Source organism: Calidris pugnax, unplaced genomic scaffold, assembly GCF_001431845.1.
Source record: "Calidris pugnax isolate Ruff unplaced genomic scaffold, ASM143184v1 scaffold335, whole genome shotgun sequence".
NCBI lineage: Eukaryota > Metazoa > Chordata > Aves > Charadriiformes > Scolopacidae > Calidris > Calidris pugnax.
The window spans coordinates 235660-257645 of record NW_015091148.1 but is presented as its reverse complement, the minus strand read 5'-3'; positions in this window follow the sequence as shown (position 1 = coordinate 257645).

Genomic DNA, 21986 nt, shown 5'->3' with positions numbered 1-21986 from the left:
AAAATGAACCAGCTGGTTATTGCTCAACTGTCTCTGTTCCTACCTCCGCCCTCCCGATGAGTTATACGGAGGGTGTGACATTCTGGGATCACGCTGATCCCCAGGTGCTGGAAAGGGCCACTTCCAGAGGCTTCTCCCAAAGTAGGGCTCAATCCTAAACCTATCTCTGCCAAAAAGAACATCCCATTCCCTTGGCTCAGCTGCCTAAAGGTGCAGTTCCCAGCTGCATTGTGGAGCTGGCTCCTAAATCCGCTCCTTACCCCACGTTATTTATCTGCGTGGACTTTGGGGCAGTTAGTTCTCATTTATACCTGGGTAAAATAAGAGCCGAATTGAGCTATTAGTGTCTCACACCTCAAGCATTAGGGCTTTCTCTGCATTCATAGAAAAGGTTGAGGTTATTACCAAAGAGGTGAAAATTAGATAATAGCTGATGTCTCAAGGGTGCCAGCCATCCCGGTCTTAAGTGATTCTTTATTCCAGGCACATCATAATTCGCTGGTGACTGCTAACTGGAGCCTGGTGTCTTACTTGCATTTATGGGCTGCTAGCAGATGATTATAGAAAATACAGTAATTAAATAAGTACTTCAGCGGGGTAGGTTTGGCCTGGGAAAAAGTAAAATTAGACAGGGCAGTATGAGCTGTTCCAAATTGTGAAGTCTGATTAATTTCACTTTCTTTTCTTGTAGTGTGTCCAGTAATATTTGGGAGGAGGAGGGGTCACCCAGGAAAGCCTATGAGAGGTGAATTGGAGCCAATAGGCTAAAACATCCAGCGTGTTACGGTGATACTTGGTAGTTCCACTCCACAAGGTGCAATTCAAGCAGGAGACCTTCAAGTTTTGGGGGGAAGGAGCAGAACTGACAATGAGGTAGATGGTTTGACCAACTGCCTGTTCCCTTGGCTAAGCAGCTCCTGGGATTCCAGAGTCAAAGTAGTTCTTGGGGCCACCTATTTACAATATTTTTACGATAGCATCTCTTCAGTGGAAGCTCGGGGATGCTCGCTGTTCTTCCCCCCTGTGTTTTGCATGAGGTGCTCCTCTCCGGCATAACAATTTCCAGCAGGGCCGAGGCCAGGGCTTGAACTGGCTCCAACCAAGTAGGAACCTGCAATTATCCAAGCATCTACGGGATTCCATCAACGCAGGATTCCCTTTGATGAAGCGTCGTATCCAGGTAACCTGTTCCTAATCAAACAAGACACCTTAGTGCGCAGGAAAGGGCACTGCTGGCCATTCCGGGTGCTCCGGGAGTGTGCTGTGGGCAGAGCAAACAGGAAACCGAGGGATGGACCACTGAGAGCCACTCCACCTTTGCCCAGGGGTATTGGGCAGGTGACGAGTCACTTAGAGCTGGTCCTTCTCTTGCTCCGGCAGTGACGCATTGTTTTGAACGAGAAATTCCAAGAGCGTTGATAGTCCTTTTGCTTTAGGGACAGCGTCATTACTTGAGGTTTTTGGGGTTAAATCCACAAAGGTGCTGACCTTCCTCGCTCTCGGGAGCCCAACAGGATTTGGGGCCAGGGCTCAACCTACGAGCGTTGGGTGTTGGAGGTGCCAAAGGAAGGAGGATGGTCACCAGAGCCTTCCTCTTGAGTAGATGGAGAGAGCAGCCATTCCAAAACATGAGTCATTGCACTTGGGCTCTCAACCACCCTCTTTGGCCACCTCTCTTTCTTTCTGTAGCCCATAGAGGGAGCTGATGGAGCTTTGAATCATCTGGCATGAAATCTGGCCTTGGTGCTTACATAAGAGCTGGATGCTGAAATACCTGTATGGCTTGGGCTTTCTGGAGCCACCCATGAGGCCTTTGGTCTCTCCTTGCCATGCGGCTCTTGCAGCATCTTATGATGCTACTGCAGAGGGTTAGATAAGGTAACTGAAGGCATTAAAGATGCCACTCGAGGTCTGTTCAGACTCTCCTCTCTGGGGTTCCCTTCTCTGTTTGGGTTTCCTTCCTCTTCCTCACCCGATCAAGAGATGAACTCCTGACTGAATCTCTTGGAGGACTTGGGTCTAAGGCGAGGAAATATTCTAGACCCCAGGAACGGAAAGATGAGTGGCATTTTGAATATTGTTCCCGCTGGAGCGTGATGAGATTCCTTCAGATGTGCATAGCTGCTGAAAACACTCAGGTTGAGACATGATGCAGCAACCCTAGGAGCCCTTCCAAAAGATTGCCTCTTGGGCCAGCATGCAGGGAATGAAGCTGGGACCATTAGAACCAGCAGCAGGAGTTGAGCCAAAGCAGCTGCTGCTGTTTCTGTGGACCCACGGGCTCTGCAACACACCCAGGGACAAGGGTTCTCCCCAGCCTCCTTGGGGACTGCTCCTCTGGACTCTTTCGCTTGCCGATGCTTTGCTGTTCTCAGCGCCTTGCAAGAAGGGAAGGGCAGACATCAAAAGCTCAATGGGAGCATCCAGAAGTTCATCTGAAGCATGCAGACCTTTAGCGTTTGTAACGGGAAGTTGGAGAGATTTCAAGCACTCTCATCCCACCTCCTGGCGCTTCTGTTTCTGGTTAGGGCCAGACATAACCACAAGAACAAGCTTTCTCACGGTGTTTCAGCACATTTCCTGTTGGTCCTGGAAGAAAACTGGAAGAACGTTTGAAATTAAGAGGACATCCAGCCTTTGTAGAACCACAAAGGCTATGTTTTGGAAATAGACACAGGCTCTGAGTGTTGGCCAGGGGTGAGCAAGTTTACCGTCTTGAACCAGTTTGTGCCATCCCCAGGGCTAATAAACGTCCCCCTCCCCAAAAAGAGAAGGGTTGATTTCATCTCATGGAGAAATGAGTCATGGTCCTGCAGTGCTCCAGTGCGATGGGAACAATCCCGGGATGCTCTGAGGACACTCGGATGGAGCCACCTTGTGCAACGGGTAGTTTTGGAGCCCGTGAAGGGTGGTGGGTGTGAGGAGGGAATAACATTGCTGTGGAGTGAACGTCCTCCATTGCACTGTCACGCAGGCCGGGGCTTCCAGGGAGGTTTTGTCAGTCTTTTTTAAGAGAGGATGCTGGGCTACATGAAGCAAAGGGCCATGGGCAGAGCTGGTTGGGAAATCATATATGTGTGTGGTTGTGGGGATTGGACTACGTGGAAACATTTCACTTTGGGGAAGAGGAACACATTTGAAAACAGTTTCATCCAACTGTTTATGTCAGAGAACATGTGGGTTGGGTTTTTTTTTCCCAATGCAAGTTGAAGTTTGCCTGCGTCGTCGTCCCAGGATTGCTTTTGTTGTGACAGACATTTGTAATCAAATTAAATCAAACCACAGAAAAAAACAGTCAACAGGAAAACCCTTCAGCTCAGCTCACTCCTTGGTCTCAAATGCCCTTGGAGGATCCTTCTCTGCCACTGTCCCTGCTGGGGACTGGAGCATGAGAAAGCAGCTTTGGGCTGGGAAAAGGCAAACTAAGGACCCCCTGTGCCTCGCTGCCACCACGAGAGGTGAACTGTGTCCATGTAGGCATCCAGCCACATCCTTTTTATCCCATCAAGTGCACACTGCACCTCTGGATTTAGTTTGGGGCTTGTGAAGGAGCCAATACCCATTTTTTGTGTGTTTTGTTTGGAATTTGAATCCTCACAATCTAATGTTTTTATTAAATTTTTTTTTGAAGATTAAGAAGTATCACGCCAGAGAAGTTTAGGCAGCAGCTAAAGGGTGTTGGGACACATCGAGGGAAGGATCAAAACCACGGAGCTGGGCTGGGATTTAACATCATCTCCCTGCGAAGCACAGGTAGAGTTTACTTTCCCTGTTTTATCTTTGCTAAGCCTTAATCACAGAGTTGCTGCAATTTCTTCTATGAGGTTAAGTCAAAGGAAATGCCCAGGTCACGTCATCCATCCTCAGTGCTTGGTTCTGACCCTGAACCTGCACTTTGCTAAATGAAGAAAGATGTGAATCGGGCTCAGCAGCAGGGTTTGAGCTGGGGGCTTGGGTGAGAGCATGGTGGGGGGCTGACAACCCTCGAGTGAGGGTGGAAAGGCATCCAGCTTTGTGTTGCTTCAGAAAGGGTTTCTACATCTCACCTTTCTGCCTTGAGGAATGGTGTTTAGAAAAGCCAGAGCCCTGCGTTTGATGTCAGTTGGGAACTCAGGTCCATTTTGTGGTGAGAATGTCAGTTCTAATGGAGAATGGCAGTCTGAGAGGGTTTGGAAAAACACCTGATCGGGATGATACAGGCGAGTTGTCCTTGCTTGGAGCTATGTGATGAGCAAGGTGACATCTTGCATTCCTCCCATCTGTCTCCATCCCTTAGCTGCCTTTCCTCTGCTCAGGAGCTCCTCTTGCCTGCCCTAGACCTCAGGTCCATGAGGACCAAACACCCCCTGATGGAACACACTCTCCCTCTAGCAGGACTCACCACAGGCTGGAGAGTCAGAGTCTTTCTGGTCAGAGACACCTCTCCGGAGCAGTGGGACAGAGCAAGGGAACTTGACCAGGACCACACAGGGGCTAATAGCCTGGCATGGAGCAGATGCCAAATCCCTAGGCGAGTTTGCCACCCGCAGGGCCACGCTACCTCCCTTGGGCAAGGGGAAGTTTCCCTGGGACAGCCCTTTCTTCTCATCGGCCTTCCTCTTGATTTTTTTTTTTTTTTAATTAAATGAAATTAAATTTCTGTAGCATCTTTATTTTTATTATTATTATGATGATGTACCTTAGGCATTGCTCTGAGTCCATCGGGGTGAGTTGTATAACACATGGGATAGACGGGTTGACTATCTGCCCGCTCCTCCTCCATTCTTCCCTCCTCCTCCTCCTTCTCCTCCTCTGGCCACCCCAGAGCTACGCTGCGCTAAATGTGCTGCAGTTTCATCAATCCCCAAGCTGCACATCAAAGGCTGCCTTGTGCTTAGCTGCGCGCTTCCCCGGCAGGCTTGGGGGATTAATCACACCCCAGCCTGCGTGAAAAGCGTGACCGTGTCACTCTTGTTTGTCTCGGCCGGGGTGTTCTTCTGGTTATCTTCCTCTTAACTTGGCTCTTGGCCTTCATGGATGGGCCGTTTCCATTTTTTATTTCTTTGGGTTACTAGCCACAACCCACGTTGGCTGTAGGTGCCGTAAGAGCAGAGCGGAGGATGCCGTTACGTATAGTTAATGAACATCCTTAATTTATTTGAGGTGCTGTAGCAGCCAAGGGTCCCTGGGACAAACGAGTGTCCTGCCGGGCTAGGTGCAGTGCAAGCAACAAAGAAGTGATTTCTGCCCCTGGAGCTTTGTAGCCTGGTAGAAAATGAGAAAAACAAGTGGATATCTCCTGGGGATCCTAAAAGAAACCATGAGACAATGACGATGGTTGCGTGGTCGGTGTCGGACTCCATCCACCCCCAGAGCTGTCAGCTCCAGAGACTTGTTGGCCACCGCAAGAAGGTTTAAAGCAGCATTTGGAGGAGAGCAAAGCCTCTGTAGAGAGGGCTGGCACCCGGAGATGACACTTGGGAGTTGCCTGTGTGCTGGTGACAGCCTTGCACTGCCAGAGATTCGCATGGGCTGTGTTTGTACCCTCAGAGAATGAGAACTGGGAGCCAAAACTGCAACTGGATGGAAGCAAGGATCCTTTCATTAACTTCAGCTGCTGGCTGGGTATGGGCTGGCATGGAGCTGACCTCTGGGAGGGACCCAGGGAGTCTGGTCTGCTTGGATTGCGCCGCCTTCCCTCCTATACCCAGCAGCCTTTTCCATAGTCTCCTGTGATAGCAACGATGCTACGGGGTGGAAAAATCTAAACTTCCCCCAGAAACATCCTGGATATTGACCCTGCACATGCAGAAATGCCCATGGAGATGAGCAATGGGATCCTGCTTTGGGTGGGATTGTAGCCTGCATATTTATTTTATTTTATTTTTTTAATCTCGGGCATCATCTCTGGCAGAAGCATTAGCTCACGCTTGCGGGAAGAAGCCCCAGGAGGGAGCAGGGCTCTGTATTGAGTAACCAGCGCTGCACCAAGGAGCTTGCAAAAAAAGCTGGGAGGGGAAGTAAACAGAGCAGAGCCGGGCTGGGATTGCAGCACACTCCCCGTGGCCCCGTCCTACACACGGGGCCCGCTGCCCTCCTGCTGCCCAACGCCCAGCGCTGCCCCGTCCCGCTTCACACAGCGGGGACAGACAGCCGTGGGGCCCCAGATCACAAGGGAGGTGGCCTGGACGTGAGGCTGAGGAGATGTGACAACCTCCACTGGCTCTGGGCAGGCTGAGGATGGAGAAGCCCTCGGCAGCTGGAGGATCTGCCCGTAGCAGTCAGCAGGGATGGGGCAGGGTTGGCCATTCCCAACATTCCTGCCATGGTGGGGAGCCAGAGCAGGCGGCTTCCAAAGCCTGAGGGATGTGTGGCACACACTCCTCAAGCCCCAGCACTTAAGGACCATGCAGCCATGCTGAGGGAGGTGAGATGCCTGGAACTCTGATAGAGATGCAGCTTTGGACCCGCGCAGCATCCCCAGGAGGTGGCTGGGTACCACCAGGATGCAGGCAGGGGAGGATTATGGCAGATCAAATGATACCGGCAGCCACGGGAAGGCTGCGCGGGATGATCCTGCTCCCGAGCTAATTTCCAGCTCCTGATTTAAATCCTCTGCACTTCCTCTCTCCCTCGACAAGATAAAGATCCTGGGCACGCAAGGGTGAACACCCTGCCATTGCGTCCTCTTCCACAATCAGAGCAGGCATCGAGTGATGCCTCTCCCCGTGTGCGCAGGGAGATGACAGGGGGAAAGAGGAGGTGGCTGCCTTCCTGTGGGTGTGTTTTCCAGAGCAGGGGAGAAACCAAGATGGATCAGACACCAGCCAAACAAGGTGACTAGGTTGTGAGGAATGCAGGCACAGGCTCTGCTCATGTGTGAGATGTGGCGAGGAGATAGAGGGGCAGCTGCAAAATTGCTCTTGCCAGCAGAGCCACGACACTGGCTCCGGGAAGGCCAGAGGAAGGGTCAGTCTCAGCATCTCCATCCGGAATGAAGTGTGGTCAAAGCAGCATATGGTGGATCTGCAAAACTCATTGTCACGAGACACTATTGCTACCAAGATCTCAGCAGGGCTAATAAAGCTTTTAGAGAGGCGTTGAGATAGCAAGAACAGTGAGAGTTTTAAAATAGCAAGTTGTAAAAAGATAAAGGGCTTGGATACAGATAAAATCTTTGTGCTTGAGCCTGTAAATAGCAGTGCAGAAGACCAAGGGACAAGCAGGAGCTTCTTCTGGGGCCAGGTAATCCCCAAACCACTTCCTCTAGGGTTCCCAGAGGAGGAACTGGAGGAATCCTGAGTCTCATCCTGGAGTAGTTCTCCTCCTTCATGAGATTTTTCTGTGGTAATATTGCATTTGCTCTCCCGGATAGGCCAAGGATCCATGTATTTGTTTCTCTAGGACAAAGCAGGTCTTGGTACTGACATGGTAAAGCATGGTAAAGCATCCCTCTGGGGTTGGAAAAAAAGACACTTGCGCAGAACTAGTAGGGAATTTGTTTGCCCATGTCTTCTGGGGGTGAGTTTGGCTAATGAGGCTGCAGGTCCTGTGAGGGAGCAGGCCAGCAAATGCAGAGTGAACACATGAGCTTCCTTTTCTCTGGAAATCAGGCCAAAAAAATGATATGCCCCCCGCCCGCGGAGCCAGCGGTGTGAGGTTGGCTGGAGATGTTCCTGTTCCTCCCAAGGAGGTACTTTGGAGCTGGAGCTTTGCTCTCTGGGCATTAAGGAAGCCCTGTTTCTCCCATTTTGGGGCTTGGGAGGCAGGTGACATGGAGAGACGAGCAGAAAACTGGGTGCTGCCTGCATGGGGGGGTGATGGGGAGCAGGAGGGCAGTGGTCCCTGCTGGGTGGTGGCTCTGGTGGGAGCATGCTCCTCTTACGCTGGTAAAACTGGGGGCAGGATCCTCTACCCTGCTTCTGGCCTCTGGGTAGAGCTGAGGAGACTGAGAAAACCTTCCTATTGTTTATCAAAAGTGAGCAGTTTGTCACACCCTGCGAGTCTCTACCCCTCTGTGCGATGCCCCTGTGCTCCATTCCCGGCCGGGGACCCGCGGGGGTCCAGGGGCAGCCCCTCTGCAGAGACAAAACCACACACGTACTCGGCCCCATCTGCCTTTGATCTTCAGCTCTGTCAAGAAAGATGCTTTGGCAGGAATCTCGCCCATCAGGTACCATCCATAGGCGGCTGCGATGTCACAGCTGTGACCAAGCCCTGACAGCTCCAGGAGCTGAGGTGTTGCCAGGTTGAAGCCAAGCCTCCACCTTCTGCCCTCGGGCTGGAGGCAGGCTCCTTTCCGTGCTGTGCAGCAGCTGAGGGCTCCCTGCCCCTATGCCTGCTGAATTCAGGGGTCTTAGGGGTTTTCAAGCATTGTCACAGGTTGGGGGGGCTGTCGCCGTTCCCCCCTGAGTCCTGGGTCTGGCTGTGCGGGCACCGACCCGCTGCCAAGTCCCAGCTGGGTGTAGGAGCTGCATGGTCCAAGCTGCTGAGGAAGAGGATGGGATGCCGCTGCCTGAGCAGAGAGGCTGAAGCTTGCCCATCACATCCTCAGATGACCAAGCCCTTTGCTGGTCCCTGCGCCCCTGGGGGTGGGTAGCACTGGGGTGTCCCCGGGTACCCCTCGGGAACCACATGGGTACCACTCGGGTCCCAGGCACCTGTGCTGCTTCATCCCCCCCATCTTCTTCCCAAATCATCCCAAAAGTGGCTTCTTTCTCTGGGCTCGGGGTGGGGAAGCCACTAGATGGCAACGTTACCTGCGGTCTGACCGCTGCTCCGGGGCCGGGGGTTCCCGGGGCCGGGGGGACAGGGCTGTCCCCATCCCCGGGGGCCGCGGGGGGACCCTGCCCGGGCGACGGGCTGGTGGGTCCCCTCCTAGCCACGACTCGCCAGCGTGTGTGGAAAAAAGCGAGTTATCTTAAAATCACTTCGATTCCAGGGCATTGGTTTCGCCTTTAACAGCAAAGTGGTCGCAGTGTCGTCGTGAGGTGTCACGTCACCGGGCGGAGAGGTGGCAGCACCAGGGCACATGTGCTCGTATGCACATACGTGTTCACAGACACACGTGTCACCATCCTTGGAGACAGTTTACCTGCAGAATTGCTCAGGTTTTCTCAAATATTTGCAAAGTTTTCTCAAAGTGTCTGGGTTTGACCCTGAGGAACGGTTCGGTTGGTGCCGCGTGTCCAGCCCTCGGTGGCCACCAGAGACCCTTTGGCGCTTGCCACGGTTTCCCCGCGCTGGTGTCACTGCTGGGGCTGGGAGTGCTGATTTTGCTGGTGGTGAGGGTTTTTTGGGCATGACCGAACCAAGCTGGCTTTGCCCCAGGAATGCACGGCAGCACGTAACCTGCCGGGAAACACCCCGTGCCTTTCCCTGCTCCCTTCAGCGATCGCTGCTGCCCGCGTTATATCAGGGCCGTAGTCGAGCCCTGTTACGTGAAGGGATTTAGAGCTGCTCACGGTGGGTTGGGCAGGTGTGAAAAATCCATCTAGTGTTAACCTGGGCTTGGAAAGGCAGGAGAAAGGCTGCTGAGAGCCCGGCGGTGCTTCAGGCTGGGCCACATCTGGCGAGTCCCTACAGGCAGAGAAGTTACTGACCTCCAGCCCGCACCTTCACGTGCCTCAGTTTCCTCACGTGAAGATCCTTCCCCTAAAATAAGGAAGAGGAAGAGGATAGAGAAGCACAGAGGCACGGTTCTCCCAGGCAGCCACCTGGCCTCACTAATTAATTGACCAACATATTGGGGCCACAGTGCAGGAGGAAATGAAACTGCAGTGTGGTATGGAAGGGCAGCCCTGAACAGAAAAGGGATGTGCTGGTCACCCAGGGGGAGATTTATGGGAGTCCTGAGCTGGAGTTTATAGGACTACAACAGGTAATTAACACCGGAGGACGGTGCATGTGAGGGAGCAAGAGGCATCGCTGTGTCTTTCTCCATGAGGCCACAGAGCCTGGAGAAGATGGACCATGGTGGACTGGGATGGGGAGGGAGGCAGGAGCTCTGCCCTCGCTCCCGAGGTCCCCCAGTCTCCAGTGTAAGGCCTACAGGTATTCAGTATTATTTTTCATCTTTTTTTTTTTTTTTTTTTTTAAGGGCTTTTGTCCCTGTTTAGTCCCCACCTGCTGCCCTTTGCACTCTGAAAACCACAAGTTTGGAAACCAGCCTTTGTCATAAAATCACCAGTGTTCTTCCAGCCACAAACCTCCCCCCGGTATGTCGTCCCGTACTCAAAGCCTCTGAGAGGAGCCCTGAGGGTGGGACACCACGTACGGAGCCCGTCCCAGGAGGGATGCCACCACCACGGCCAGGAGAGGTGAGATTTGGGCTGAGGGGAAGGAGGGGAGGCCAGGAGGTCTCAGGTCCCAGGTTTCAGGTGTAGGGCTCCCGGGTTTTTGTTTTTTTTTTTTTTTTTTTTTTTTTTTTTTTTTTTAAGGGCTTTTGTCCCTGTTTAGTCCCCACCTGCTGCCCTTTGCACTCTGAAAACCACAAGTTTGGAAACCAGCCTTTGTCATAAAATCACCAGTGTTCTTCCAGCCACAAACCTCCCCCCGGTATGTCGTCCCGTACTCAAAGCCTCTGAGAGGAGCCCTGAGGGTGGGACACCACGTACGGAGCCCGTCCCAGGAGGGATGCCACCACCACGGCCAGGAGAGGTGAGATTTGGGCTGAGGGGAAGGAGGGGAGGCCAGGAGGTCTCAGGTCCCAGGTGCCTCCTCATGGCTTCTTTGCAGTGGAGAGCAATGGTGCTCATCCCTTTTGCCCCATCCCTGGAGGGGTTCAAGGCCAGGCTGGATGGGGCTTTGAGCAACCTACTCTAGTAGGAGGTGTCCCTGCCCAGGGCAGGGGGTTGGAACTCGATGATCTTTAAGGTCCCTTCCAACTCTGACCATTCTGTGATTCTCTGATCCAAGCAGTCCTGCCCACTCTGCCCTCTCCACCGCTCTGGCAGGGCTGCAGGTCTTTCCAGCCTCCCCGTGTGACTAACAAGAGCTGGCCGCCTCCCAGGGGTGTCAGTCCGGACCCCAAACAACCCCGGGGGCAGCCAAGAGGAACAGGAAAGCCCAGAGTCTCCTTTCTCATCATCCTTCTCCTCCTCCTCCTCGCTGCCTGCCAAGGGGTGGCCCTGGGTGGCCCTGTCTCCCGTTGGCCCAGACGGGAACAGCCGCTCCCTATTACTCATGGGGGTGATGTTTTGGGGAAGGGGGGGTGGGATGCAGGGGCGGAAAGTCAGAGTAAATGGAAAGTGGGCACTTGCCTCTGACCTTGCCCTGCCGTCGCCGCAGCTGGAGCTGAGCTCAGCCCCGGAGAGAGGCCACGGGTGGCAGGCGGCCGGCGAGGGGGACACGGCTCCCGGCTCAGCCCTGCATCCCCCTCCCGAGCCCTGGGGGACACGGAGGTGAGAGCCCCCACTTATACAGAAAAACCAAACCCTCCCACAACCCATAATGATGATCGCCCACCCCAAGTTTTCCAAAATCGGGATGATTATCCCTGTTTCCCAACAGCAATGTCTTCTGGCACCATGGCTGGACAGTAGAAGTGGCTTTGCAGGTCGCCTTGCCACGATTTCAAACGATGTCCCAATCTGGCTTCCGTGGGCTGGAGAAAGACTGGCTTCCCACCTCACAGGCTTTTCGGAGCACTCGAATTTACTAACTATTCAAAACTTCTCCTTTGCCAAAAGCCAGATTTTCCTCCCGAAGCTGAATTTCCATGAGGATGTCCGTGGATGGGGCTGGAGAGCTCAGGAAGGCTGGCGTCTTCTTTGCAGAAGGCAGCAATGTAGTTTTATAGAAAATTCATTTTTGGAGACAAATCTTTTAACATGGAGGACTTGGGCTCCCTGGGACTCTGAGAAGGGGCGAGACGTGGACCCTTCACTGCTTTCCAGCTCTCAAACTGGGGGCAAATCCAGCTGGTGGGAGGGAGCTGGGGAGCCGTGGGAGTCCCCCATCCCACATGAACGCCCAAGCTGTGAGTTATTATGGGATGGATGCATACACCTCTGCAGTATTTTGATGAGAAACTCTGCCCAGGTCAAAATGAGCAGATATATTCCTGGCAAAAATCGGTATTTCCAATGAATCAACATTTTCCTGTTAAAAAAAATCCCCAAACAAACCACTTCCAAGCCCTCCCTCGGTCACTTTTCCTGCTCAGGGCTCAGCGAGGGGCGAGGGGGCCGCTGGACCCACACCCACAGCCGCATTTTGGGCTACAAACTGGATGAAATGGGACCCCTGGAAAGCCCGACCGTGACCGGGTGGAATTTTCCAAACTGACAGTGGGACAAAAGCTTTGCCGACCTCCACGCCGGCAAAATCACTATCGGGGGGGGGGACATTCAGAGTAAGGGGTGCCCGCGGTGCCGCCCACCCTCCCGGGACAGGAGGAGGTGAGATTCAACTGGTGCTTAACGCCGTCGGTGCCGCCCCGGCTTTGTGCCGAGCGGGATTGAGTTACCGGGGCTGGAGCTGGGAAAGCTCCTCCGCAGGTCACCGGTGGATTAAGGAATTCCAGTCCCCATTCAGTGCCCAGTGAACCAAAACTAATATGGGAGCTGTAAAGAGCAGGGGGCAGGCGGGATGGGAGGCGTTGAATGGAAAAGCCACCTGCAAGGGAGCTGGGCTGCTGGAATCTGGCGGGCGGTGAGGAAACGGTGTGATTTACCATCAAACCTGGCTACGACCTGGTGGGTTTTTTTGTTTGTTTTCTCCACCTTTGAACAGGGGCAGCCCAGGAGAGCCCTGGGTGAAGGTGGCAGGAGAGGTTCATGTGTCACCTCCGTGGTGGGGATGCTTCCAAAGAGAGGAAAAATAATCACCCCACGCAGGTGAGATGCTGAGCTGGGTAAGAGCCAGGCTACGTCCCGGGCACAGAGCCTCATCCCAAAAGCATGATGCCGGGGAGGGAGGTGGGATGTGGGCAGGTCTCTGAGGATGCCATGGACCTCCCAGTGAGGGTGAGGACCTGATAAGACCGAAAGAGCTGAGAGATGGAGAGGGCGTAGCCGGGGTGTAGGAGATGGTGAAACCCTGAGTCCATGCCAGCGCTAACATAGATCAGGCGATAGCATCTTCTTCTTTTTGCCCATTAAAATGCCTCTCTCCTCCAACAGCTCTGCCGAACTGCATGGCTCCAGCCTGGCATCACCCCACCAAGCCCAGGATGTAGGTTGGACTCTCTGCTTGTCCAAGGTTGGTGGCCACTTGTTCCAGCCAAGTCCCGAGGGGTTTTGGACTCAGGGAGCACCCTGCACCAGAGCTGGGCACCCAGCCCACCAGTCTGAGCTGTCTGGGAGCCAGCAATGGGACAGACGCCGGTTGCCAGCATCTCTGGAGTTAGAACAAAGCTGCAGGGGATGGGACAAGGACGTTCCTCCCACACCACAGCCCGGCCTTGGGAGGGATGCCCCAGCGCCACAGAGACCCCAGTGATGCCACATCCCCTGGGGCAGGTCCCCTGGGCCCTCCTGGCCAAGCCTGGGGACACTTTTGCACCCGAGAGCGGCCGGGGAGGCAGCGATCTGGTACACCCTGCTCCCCAGGAGACTCCGAGGCGCCTCTTAATAGGGCTGTAATTATACATTTTACCATCACCATTTTTTTCCTCCCTCTCTCCCTCTTGGGTTCAGCTTCCCCAGAGATGTAAATACCCGGCGCGTGCTGCGGGGATTGTCAGCTCCACTAATGACCTCCTGCGAGCCTGCTGGGGAGGGAGGACGGTGGCGTGGGGACATGGTAGGTGACACTGCCCCGACTGGATTTGGCAGTGGCTCCTTGGCTTGACCAGGGTGTCCCTGGGCCCCCCCGGGCTGGGTGGCTCTGCCTCCAGCTCTGCAGAGAAGAACGGTGGCTCTGGGAGCGGGGGAGATGCTGTCACTTGCCAGAAGAGGAGGGCTGAGGTCCTGTGAGGGGACCAGGGTGCAGGGTTGTCTCTGTGCAGCAGGACGATGCTACCAGGTGGCTGTTAGCCCCAGGCACTAGCCAGCCACCGGTGACCGCCAGACACCTCTGCCCTAGGGGGGAATATCCCAGCTCCAAATGTCACACCACCAGCGGTGCCAGCGTCCGCCCTCCTGGCATCCCTGCCAGAGCCATCCCGTCTGCCTCAGATGGTGTCTGATGCCCAGGGCACTGTCAGGTTCCTTTCCAAAGCCTTTCCCTCCAAGCCCTCTGCAGAGACGGGCACGATTTGGCAGGGACCAACCCCTCCTTTGCAGGGGGGAGAGTCCAGGCTGGACCGAGCATCCCCTGGCACCGCTCTGAGAGCGGGTACCGGGGGCTCAGCCCACTTTAAAGCGAAGCAGAGAGTGGACTTCTGCCCTTTTCTACTTCTGGGCAAGACCCTGACTCCTTTATTCAAGCAAAAAAAATAATATCCTCACACTGAGAATTCCACTTAAGTTGAGCCTGGGAATTTGGCCCCCAGAGGCTTAAATAATTCTTTGCACATAGTACATGCCGAGAACAAAAAAAACGCAAGCCAAAAAAACAAGCAAACCAGAAAACATCAATATAAGAGGAACAATTTCCTTTACCACTAATTTTCTCTCTGTTAATTAGCAAGAATCTGGGGTCACTGATTATAATGCTCTTAATGTCTCTCCAAACCCACACATCCCAGCTGGGGACGGCGAGTGACCAGGCAGTGCTGAGCCTCCCCGGGTCCCCCGGCGGGGTCGGCACCACAGGGGGAGGAGGAAATCTTCCCTGGGAAGGGTTCATGGGGGACCCAGGGCCGGTCTCTGCCCTGCTGTCACCTCTTCTGTGGGCAAATCCAGGGCTCTGAGATGACAATTTTTTTCCGAGGCTTGACCTGAACCTGCTCCCTCTGAAACTCATCGTTGGCTGCAGAAGAGGGAAAAGGAGCCAGGCTCAGGGCTGGTAACACAGCGGGTTTCATCACGGCTAAAATACAGAGCCAGAATATGGAGAATGCAGAGGGTCCACCCCAGGGACCTTCTCCCCGCTCCCCCAACGCTGTGCCCAGACAAAGGGATGAGCTGGGCATCTCCGTTCCCCCCAGGACACCCGCTGCCATCGTCCTTGGCACTTTCCAGCAGCAAACCCGCAGGACCGAGTCACTGGGATGGGTCGGAAAACACCCACTTCTCCAAAAATGTTGAAGCTTTTCTGATTTATTGCTCCTGTCCCTCTTAAAAATTCCTGAAATAATTTTTTTTTTCACAGTCTTAACCACCAAAAAGAAAAGGACATTTTGGGCCGCTGCTCTTCATTAAAGTATTGAGGGACTTTGTGCACTCATTTGGGGTTTTGGTGGAAGCCCTGGGAAATGTCAACAGAACATATGTTTTTCTCTCCAAGAATTTGTTGAAAAGTTTCTGTTCCACCAGTAAAATGTCACAGTGATTTCCTATCCCCACCACCACCTTCTCCTGTTCACCTGCTCATGGATTTTTGCCATGGGACTCCAATGTGGTTCCTTGGACAGACCTACCAGCATCCCCTGTAGATGCCACAAATGGCATCTCGAGCTCGGTCTGACACAGGGTTTCGCTAAAAGCACCTTCCGATGAATATAAATCCAGGGGTGGGGAGGGGATAATTAAATCGCTCGTCTATTTTCGGCAGAGAAGAGTAGGTGCAGGGGAGGGCTGGGTTCCCCCCCTTTGCCAATTGGAGCGAGCGCCGCAGATTTCCCGTCACTCAATCCCCACCACCTGGGCAACAAAGCAATTTTCTGTCATCAGCGATGCAAAGTGCTCACCAACCAGGACTGAACGTGCAGTCTGCCAGCTCCAGCCCTTCCTGTCGGATCTTTAAACGCTTGGCAAATTCTATCCCCCCACCTCACCCCCACTAAAGGCCCTGATCTTGAAGGTCCCTTCCAACCTAGATGATTCTAAAAACACCACCTTAAACCCCCCTCTCCATCCTGCTTTGCCAGCCTGACAGCTATTAGAGGTGTTAAAATAGGTGCTGCCCATTCCCATCCTAATCCCAAAGTTTATAAAGTTTCTCCCTTAGAGACGTGTGCCTGAGAGAGGTTGTTTTAAAACAAATTAATTGGGGTTTATTGGATCAAATTCTCCAAGCCCAGGCCAGGGCTTGATGCTCGCTTTGTTTAACTGCTGCAGCCACCCATTACCCACTGCCTTGTTATGTTGTTAAAGCTGCAAAGCCCTAATGGGTCTCACTAAAGGGAAAAATAACAGCTTCTCAAACGAAGAGCCTGCGATGGGGAAGGAAAAGACTATTTACACAAGGAAGAGTCCCCAGGAAATCATGTAGAAAACCTGGGCCAGGTCTTAATTGGGCTTGTAGGACAGCTCAGCCTTAAGGGGAAAATCAATCTCCAGAAAGTTACCTAGGAAAAAAACAACACACAGTCCAAACCAATATCGTTCATTTTTTAAATGCGCAACAGATTCAAGTTATGTTAAAAAAAAAAAATCCAAACCAATATTGCCCATTATTTAACTGCTTCTCTTCCAAGACAATAAATTCAAGTTATCCTTTTCCATCTGTTCCACCCAGAAAGCGGCAGTTCTGCGCCGCTCCAGCAAAGGCAGCGGAGGCAGGGAACGGGGCAGGAGGAGAAGGAGCATCGCGTTAGAAAAGAGAAGTGAGATCCCAGCCCGGTGTCAACCCACCACCAGAGTCCAAGCCACGGTGTTTCCACGTGAAAGGAAACATAACTGGGGTTTTTAATATTTTATTTTGGAGCACCCCAAAGGATTTTCTGAATCCGTATCAGCAGACAAGGCGCTTTTGCAGCAGCAGAGTTTTTCCAGTGACCGTGGAAGGGAAGGCAAAGGGCTTTAGGGTGTCCCATGTCACCATCCCCGGCGGGACGGGGTTCAGCTCTTTTCCAGCTTCGTTTTCTCCAGCTCCTTGCGTTAAGGGTGAAGGGAAGTGAATGAGGGTTAAAAAGCCTCTTTAACTAGTTCTCTTGTCAAATTAGCAGGGCAAGGCGCTGAGGCCAGGGCTAATGAATGAAATAATTGATTAAATATGTCATATTTCTGCCTAGCAGGTTCACACCTTCCCCAAAGGTTTCCAGATGGGGCATAATTATCCCCCAAACTGGCTTCACACACCAGGGCGCAAGGGGAGGAACGGTGACATGGGGAATTTAGACAGCAGAAAATTGCTCCCACAATTAATCCCAGGCACTAAATAAACTCACCGAAGAACAGCAGGGACGGGGAGAGACCGTCTCGGGTTTGGCCCTCAGTGGTGCCCATCAGGAAGAGCTGGTGACACCTGTGTAAATTCTCAGCCTCTGCGTTTATGGTGTAGCAAAACCAGCACCGGTTTTGCTTCTCTCCAAACAAGATGCCACAAAAAGGAACCTTCCCCTCTCCTCTGCTCCCTCCTTTGCCCGTCTCAGTGGGGGCCAAGGGCTGAAGCGGTGTAAATCTGGGCAACTACATGCCCCTTGGTGGATCGCTGCTGATTTACATCAGGGTCCTTCTTTTCCTTTGATTTCCAGCTGGTGGTGCCCAGGAAAATCAAACCCAGACCAGATCTATGCCCTGGAAAACATTTTGAGTTTATTTGCTTTATTGAGGGGGGATGAAGTGGGGGGAAGAGGAGGGAATTATTTTTAAGGATTTTTAACATCTATTTGATTTTATCTCATCTCAAACCCGTGATGAACCAGGGCACAAATCCTGGCTGACGCAGTGGCTCTGACTACAGCTGTGCTGCTGGGGAAATGCTGATTTAGACCACCTGGATGGTGCCTTTGGTGGCACCAGGCTGACCTCTGGGTGCTGGAGAGCAAGGTTCCCCACCACCCCCCCACACCGAGCCCAGGCTATGGAGCTGGGCTTCAATCAGCCCAACCCCGGCCAGGATGGCTGCTGAGGTGGCAACCTTTGGGACAAGCCATTTTTGAGCATCTTTGGTTTTTTAGAAAAAACCCTTTAAAATCCCTTCTGGAGGTGCTGGAGCTCTGCGAAGGTAAAGGTGGGGTGGAAATAACAATGTGGACTTTCTCTTCCCTTGCGTCCCTCTGAAGCCTCCCTGTTGAGGCCAGGTCCCAGCCCCCCGTGATGGCCACATCACTGTCACCTCCCAGGTACGTGTGTCCCCCAGGCCACCCCTGCGCCTGGTGGTCACCTCCCCGTCGGGAGCTCCCGTCTCGCCTGGCTCATGCCGTGAGTCATCGAGTGGGGGAACAGGTCCTCGGTGCTTCGAGGGGGTGTCTGACACCATCCAGGGGACAAATCCTGCTCCCACACATCTTGGTGCTCCCCTGTGGGACAGGATCAGTCCCTGGGAAAGGGGAGGGGGCCGTGGAGCACAGCCCTTCCCCTGCTTCATCCCCCTCCCAGAGGATGCTCCCTCTAAACCTCCCTTCCAACCCAAATTATTGTGTGATTCTATGATGAGGGGCTCCCAAACAGCCCCTCATACCCCTCCCCGGGGGGTGGCTTTTTCTCCAGCCAACAAGCCAAAGGAGCCAGGGGAGAAGCCGGGGGGAGAAGCCAGCGCTGCAGGTCCCCTGCAGAGGAGCCCGGGCTCCCGCCGGCACCCCGTCTCCCCGCGCTCCCCCGGGATTATTTGACGGGGCGGGAGATAGCGCGGTTGTTCGTTAGCGTGGCAGCGGTGGCGTGTGGGAGGGCAGACGCCAGGCTGTCTGCTCCCACTTTGTTCGGCTTGTTATTAACTTCTCCTTGGGCTGCCATTAACCCAGAATTCCTGTACTTGGCTTCAGGCTTTCCCCGCGCCGCCGCTCTATCTCCCAGCGCGTAATTACAGCTGTTGGGATCTCCCTTTATCTCGGAGGATCTTGTAGGTTTGTTACCTGGCACATGCTTTCCTGCCCCCCCCATACACACACACACACACACACACACACACACACACCCTTCCCTACACCCCTTTAATCCTTCTTGCTTTCATCAGCCTCAGTGCCGGCAAACCGGCAGGGGAAAAAGCCGGAGCGTCCGTCGCCGGGGCTTTCCAGCAGAGAAGCCGTATCCCCAGCCGCATCCCGAGCCGTATCCCCAGCCGCATCCCGAGCATCCCGAGCCGGCAGCCCCCGGTGATGTCCCTGCCACCACCGCCTGGGTCTTGGCGTGTCTCAGCACCTTCCTCCCAGCCCCGAGACCGAGACTCTTGGGTTGGCTTCCAGCGTGGCCCTTGATTTATTTTTTTAACTTAATGCGAGTCGACTTGATGTATTTATTTTGGCAGCGGGTTCCCCCTCAAACCCCAAACCCTGCTAAAACAGCAGGTTCTGGCCCTGCCAACCCACACAGAGACAAACGGGAGGGTTGGGACCTGTCCCCCCCTCACCCCCCCACCCCGGGGTGTGCGCCCCACGATTGTCCCCGGGCAGGTGCCTGGGTGGCACCAGCTCCTGCCCTGGGGCACCCGAAGCCGCTGGGAAGCAGCCCCCGGGTGAGCCGTGACTGGGAGCTGGGAGGTTTTTTACCGCCTGGAGGGTTTTGGTGCCAGTTTCTGATCCCGTCTCCCAAGGGAACGCGGGGCAGGGAGATGCTGTCCCCGCTGGGCTCGGAGATGGGGACAGGATGGGGGGCGGGGATGCTGAGATCGACACCTTCAGCTCTCCCCAACTCAAAACTCCACCTGTGCGAGGCTGGAGTCAGGGAGGAGGAGGAGGAGAAGATGCACCTCCTCACCTCCGGTGTGACCACTGCCTCGTTGCTCACCCTGGGCTGCCTCATGCCAAGGGATGTCCTCAAGTTGGGGGGGATCCACTCGCTCTCCAGCCACCGGGAATGGGGGCGGTGAGATCCCTCCTTGGCATCCCCAGGGAAACTGAGCCACCACACCTTGCCTCAGGAGGGGATTTGACCCTCAGGGTCCTCCTCCCCCTCCTGCCAGAAGTCAAATATTGCCCCAAAACACCCATGGGGACACCATCCTTCCACCAGCACCTGGCACAGGGACCCTGGCTCCTCTGCTGGGTGGTGGACTTACATTTATATTTAATTATGGGTATTTATTATGTCCACCACGGAGGGGAGGGGTGGGAGAGCACAGGGGGCTGGGAAGGGGGTCCAGGTCCCCTGAGCATTTGAACCCCCCAAGATCCATCCCTGGGAGCCTCCCTGCCACCAAGGACATCCTTGGTGGTACGGGGTGGGGGGGGTACACAGCCCCCAGCCCCAGCACCTCCCTCCCACCCTCAGCGCCGGGGCCAGGAGCACCGGAGAGAGCGGAGCCACCGGTAGCTCGTCACAGCAAGCCGGTACCCGTCCCGGAGCTGGTGAGACTGAGTCACCCCCCGGCAGGGAAAGTGGGGAGCCGGGAGAAAAGCAGATCAGCAAAGGTTTCCTTCGATACTCGCGGTGGCCACACTGGCCAAGCTGGGCTCCCTGGGGATGCTCCACGGAGCCAGCCCAGGGAAGGGCTGGAGAACATCTGGATTTCTCCTTGTGCCTCTTTTTTATTTGCTGCTTCGCCCCCGCTTTCGCCTGGGTGGAGTTGGGGGATTTTCCACCTCGGCCCCCGGAGTTTGGTGGCCCAGGCAGAGGTGGCAGGACAGCTTCTCCCCGTCCCCAAATTTAGGACTTACGTAGGATTTTGAGCCCATGTCAACCCTGAGGACAGACCGTGCTGGGATAGAGGGACATGGGGACACCAAAGCCTGTGTCCTGCACCGAGGGGCTGGTCTGTGGGTCCAGCTGTGCTGGAGATGGACCTTAGAGGGTCGTGAGCGGAGGTTTAGGGAGGTGGGGATGGGGAGAAGGCAGAAGCCATCAGCTTTGGAAGGTCGGAGGTGGGTCAGAGGAAGGGTGGTTGTACTGGGAGGCTGGGGCAGGACACTGTCCCAGTGTGTCCCGGGGTTAGCCAGGAGCTCAGCTATTTATATCGGAGCTCCCGGCCCCTGCTCGGAGTGACTCAGACCCGGCGCGATGGCCAGATGGAAACATGTTTTGAAGATGGTCTAATGGGAGGGTGGGGACAGGGGACCCTCCCTGCCAGCATCCCCTGTCACCTCCTGGCTCCCTCGGGGCTGCTCCCCTCGGGCAAACCCCGGGGGGTGGGGGGGGGTGGCCACTGAGACCTCGTGGCCGATGCTTGGCTCAGCACAGGCCACCCGGCTGCGTCACCCCAGCGTCCCCAAACCCATCACCGCGGTGCAGCCGGGGCTCACACCCCCCTCCAGGGCTTGGCGTGAGACCTGGGACTGCAGGAGGTGCAAATCCTCCCCCCGGCACCCTCCGGGTCCCAGCCGGCTGTCCCCAAGGGTTGGTGACAGCATCCACCAGCCCCGACGGGGGGTCTTTTCCCCCCGGTTTGCCCTGGACGGTGCCGGGGTGGAGGCTGTGGGGCTCCCCCAGGCCCCACGCACCCCGTCCGGGGTCAGGGCTCCCCGGGGCAGTGGGAGGGAGCAGCCGGGCAGGTCGGCGCCTGCCGCCGGGATGGGGGCCCCGCGGGGACGGGGTGCTGCCGACGCCAGGGGAGGGGGCCTCCCGTCTGCCAGGGCGGGCGCCGACGGGGCGGCTGCGGGGGCTCCCAGCCCCCCCTTGGCATCCTGGGTGTCCTCCCCGTCGGCACGGGGACCGGGGATGCACGGGGCCTCCACGCATCTGTGTTCCACCGTCTGGTGTCTGTCCCTCCCGTGTCCATCCTTCTCCCATCCCCGCCGCCGCCCGCCGTCCCTGCACTGGTGAGATGAGTGCGAGCGGCCTCAGCTCCTCCTTGACCGGGGCTCTGTCCCCGGGGGGCCCAGGGTTGTCCTGTGTCCCCCCTCAAGGGGACACATCCCCCCGGGGCCATGTGTGTGGGGAGACCCTGTGCACCTCCAATGCTGCCAATAAAGGGGGGTCCCTGAGAAGGGGTTAACCACCCCCCCAACACCACAGGGGCAGTAGCTCGTGGATCAGCCCCCCCCCCCACGGGTAGTACATGGGGGATCGGGATGCCCCCACCCCGGGTGTCCCCTCCGGGGATGGGACGCGTTGCACGGGGAGGGTAACCCCGGACCGGGGGGGACACACAGAGGGGGTTGCCCCCGGGGGGTGGCAGGGGGTAACCGGGGGGTGCCCCGGGGG